The sequence below is a fragment of the Dama dama genome, chromosome 30, assembly GCF_033118175.1.
Source record: "Dama dama isolate Ldn47 chromosome 30, ASM3311817v1, whole genome shotgun sequence".
NCBI classification, from domain to species: Eukaryota; Metazoa; Chordata; class Mammalia; order Artiodactyla; family Cervidae; genus Dama; species Dama dama.
Window position 1 is genome coordinate 30,923,006 of NC_083710.1, and position 4,641 is coordinate 30,927,646.

At 38.3% G+C, this 4,641-nt stretch overlaps 1 non-coding gene across 1 annotated transcript; it reads left to right on the plus strand.

The window, feature by feature from the left end:
* The first annotated feature begins 1,956 nt into the window (after positions 1-1,956).
* LOC133049783 (U6 spliceosomal RNA) lies at positions 1,957-2,063 on the plus strand. The gene has a single exon (XR_009691463.1). It is a non-coding gene; the product is annotated as a U6 spliceosomal RNA (small nuclear RNA).
* Positions 2,064-4,641: the final 2,578 nt, after the last annotated feature.

A 4,641-nucleotide genomic window follows, 5' to 3' on the forward strand; every position in this document is an offset into this window, starting at 1 on the left:
TCTGACTACCACTGAATTAAAAATTACCCATATTAGACAGTATGGTACTGGCACAAAGAGAGAAATATAGATCAATGGAACAAAATAGAAAGCCCAGAGATAAATCCACATACCTATGGACACCTTTATCTTCGACAAAGGAGGCAACAATATACAATGGAAAAAAGACAACCTCTTTAACAAGTGGTGCTGGGAAAACTGGTCAACCACTTGTAAAAGAATGAAACTAGAACACTTTCTAACACCATACACAAAAATAAACTCAAAATGGATTAAAGATCTAAAGGTAAGACCAGAAACTATAAAACTCCTAGAGGAGAACATAGGCAAAACACTCTCCAACATAAATCACAGCAAGATCCTCTATGACCCACCTCCCAGAATATTGGAAATAAAAGCAAAACTAAACAAATGGGACCTAATGAAACTTAAAAGCTTTTGCACTACAAAGGAAACTATAAGCAAGGTGAAAAGATAGCCCTCAGAATGGGAGAAAATAATAGCAAATGAAGAAACAGACAAAGGATTAATCTGAAAAATATACAAGCAACTCCTGAAGCTCAATTCCAGAAAAAGAAATGACCCAATCAAAAAATGGGCCAAAGAACTAAACAGACATTTCTCCAAAGAGGACATACAAATGGCTAACAAACACATGAAAAGATGCTCAACATCACTCATTATCAGAGAAATGCAAATCAAAACCACAATGAGGTACCATTACACGCCAGTCAGGATGGCTGCTATCCAAAAGTCTACAAGTCATAAATGCTGGAGAAGGTGTGGAGAAAAGGGAACCCTCTTACACTGTTGGTGGGAATGCAAACTAGTACAGCCGCTATGGAGAACAGTGGGGAGATTCCTTAAAAAACTGGAAATAAAACTGCCATATGACCCAGCAATCCCTCTCCTGGGCATACACACCGAGGAAACCAGATCTGAAAGAGACACGTGCACCCCAATGTTCATCGCAGCACTGTTTATAATAGCCAGGACATGGAAGCAACCTAGATGCCCATCAGCAGACGAATGGATAAGGAAGCTGTGGTACATATACACAATGAAATATTACTCAGCCATTAAAAAGAATACATTTGAATCAGTTCTAATGAGATGGATGAAACTGGAGCCCATTCTACGGAGTGAAGTAAGCCAGAAAGATAAAGACCAATACAGTATACTAATACATATATATGGAATTTAGAAAGATAGTAACGGTAACCCTATATACAAAACAGAAAAAGAGCCACAGATGTATAGAACAGACTTTTGGACTCTATGGGAGAAGGTGAGGGTGGGATGATCTGAGAGAACAGCATTGAAACATGTATATTATCAAGTGTGAAACAGATCACCAGCCCAGGCTGGATGCATGAGACAAGTGCTCGGGGCTGGTGCACTGGGATGACCCAGAGGGATGGGATGGGGAACACATGTAAATCCATGGCTGATTCATGTCAATGTATGGCAAAAACCACTGCAATATTGTAAAGCAATTAGCCTCCAACCAATAAAAATAAATGGAAAAAAAATTACCCATAGATCATGTATACTTTGGAAAAGTATTTTCTTGCCCTTGACTGGAGCTCCCTTCTTTGATTTGACCATCTTATTGATTAAATGTTATAATTAAAGTTTTCAAAAAAGTCCACCTTATGCCAAAAAGAAAGAAATGCAGAGCCTATCCTGGTAGAAGAGAAAAACTTAAGTAGAGTTATCAGTTCAGTTCACTCTCTCATGTCTGACTCTTCACGACCCCATGGACTGCAGCATGCCAGGCTTCCCAGAGTTACCAACTTCTCTGCTATTTCTAATAGGTTTTCAGAGGCAACCAGTGATTCTCCAAGAAACTATTATTAGTGTAAGGAAAGCATTCTCCTTCATCTCAGAATTTCTAATACCTCACTTCCATCATTGCAGTTGCTCAGAAATAAACCCTTTTAAATGAAGCATCTCGTGCTCGCTTCGGCAGCACATATACTAAAATTGGAACGATACAGAGAAGATTAGCATGGCCCCTGTGCAAGGATGACACGCAAATTCGTGAAGCGTTCCATATTTTTAGCAAAACAAATGGGACCTAATGAAACTTAAAAGCTTTTGCACTACAAAGGAAACTATAAGTAAGGTGAAAAGACAGCCCTCAGATTGGGAGAAAATAATAGCAAATGAAGCAACAGACAAAGGATTAATCTCAAAAATATATAAGCAACTCCTGAAGCTCAATTCCAGAAAAAGAAATGACCCAATCAAAAAATGGGCCAAAGAACTAAACAGACATTTCTCCAAAGAAGACATACAGATGGCTAACAAACACATGATGCTCAACATCACTCATTATCAGAGAAATGCAAATCAAAACCACAGTGAGGTACCATTACACGCCAGTCAGGATGGCTGCTATCCAAAAGTCTACAAGCAATAAATGCTGGAGAGGGTGTGGAGAAAAGGGAACCCTCTTACACTGTTGGTGGGAATGCAAACTAGTACAGCCGCTATGGAGAACAGTGTGGAGATTTCTTAAAAAACTGGAAATAGAACTGCCATATGACCCAGCAATCCCACTTCTGGGCATACACACTGAGGAAACCAGATCTGAAAGAGACATGTGCACCCCAATGTTCATCGCAGCACTGTTTATAATAGCCAGGACATGGAAGCAACCTAGATGCCCATCAGCAGACGAATGGATAAGGAAGCTGTGGTACATATACACCATGGAATATTACTCAGCCATTAAAAAGAATTCATTTGAATCAGTCCTAATGAGATGGATGAAACTGGAGCCCATTCTACGGAGTGAAGTAAGCCAGAAAGATAAAGATCATTACAGCATACTAACACATATATATGGAATTTAGAAAGATGGTAACGATAACCCTATATGCAAAACAGAAAAAGAGACACAGAAGTACAGAACAGACTTTTGAACTCTGTGGGAGAAGGTGAGGGTGGGATGTTTCAAAAGAACAGCATGTATACTATCTATGGTGAAACAGATCACCAGCCCAGGTGGGATGCATGAGACAAGTGCTCGGGCCTGGTGCACTGGGAAGACCCAGAGGAATCGGGTGGAGAGGGAGGTGGGAGGGGGGATCGGGATGGGGAATACGTGTAAATCTATGGCTGATTCATATCAATGTATGACAAAACCCACTGAAATGTTGTGAAGTAATTAGCCTCCAACTAATAAAAAAAAAATGAAGCATCTCTTCTAAGTTTATTTTTATGCTGGATCAAAATTAACTAGATTTAGAGAATTGCTTTAGTGAGACAGTGTCACACAAAAGGAATCCAAGAAGTAACAAATTCTAATGACTTCTAATTATTACTAAACCATCCTTCTTTGGTTCAAAGACTGGGAGAAGGCTCAGTTAGGGAGTGATATTTTAAAGAAGTGGTGAGAAGTTTTGAATCATTCCTCCCCTTTGTCATCTAGTTGACTAGAATTTTGGTCATCATTCTTATCTGGCAGGTGGTGTGAGCTAATTTATTATACACTCTGGAAGGCTCTAGATATCTTGAATTAGGTACTGGTAAAGGCTATATTTTGAAGTGGTTTCTTGGATTTAGTTTCTTTGCTTCTTTTAATAGTTATCTGGAACAGAGGGATGATTGCAGGCAGGTACTACAAAAGAATCAACCCTCCAGAAAACAAAAGTAATAAAAAATTTTCTTAAATAAGAAATATCTGAGAAAAGTAAAATTTGGAATATGAGCATAAGTGTTTCTATTAAAATTTATACCTACTGGATCAAAGTGGGTAAATTTCTTTTATTGCCTTACCATCCCCTTTCAATCCTTTCTCCAAGATCTTAAACATTAAATTATATTTTTATATTGTATTCTAAAAGCAACTTGTCTTACCATAAATGCATTGCCCTGTAAGTGTTCACCATACTGAACAAAATGTCAGTTAACTACCTTGCACTGAGAGACTCTAAAAACAAAAACAAAACTCCAAAATGCATGGGCTGTGTGGCTTTATAATTATTAGGTTATGATGAATAATTTTAAACACTGGCCAACAGTATGTTGTTAAAGAGGATCAGAAGTCTTTAAGGTTTCATCAGGATGGCAGCAGCAGTTCTTCATTGTCCAGTTCTGGGAAATTTGATCTGGGCTTACAAACTTGCACAAGAACAGAGGGCATAGGCTTCTTACCAATTTCAAGTTTGAAATGAAAGGAAGATGAGTATGTTCTTCTTTCATGGAGGAGATGAGTTTTTTGAAGCCATTCTATTAAAGTATGAAGGGTTTTATTTTCAAATTCTGGGGAAATTGACTTGAATCCTCAAGAAATGTTGTGAGTTAATTTTTAGGATAAGAGCCTTCTTTTGATGATTTCCCCCAGTACCATCACAAAAATAAATTGAGATTCACAAGTTATTTATACTCTAAAAATATCTAATGCCCAGGCAGGGCAGAAAGAATAATGTGTAAATTTAACCTTTTTCTTTTGCCAGCAAAAGGGAGGAGGGAGTGTTTAAGAGTGTAAGTTCTAGAGTTAGACCAACCTGGTTCAGATCCTGGTTCCTCATTTTCCAGCTGTGTGACCTCAAGCAAGAAACCTAGCTAGCACCTTTTCTCCACGATTTCATCATCTTCATCTTCGTCATCATCTGCAAGCTGAAAGCTTCA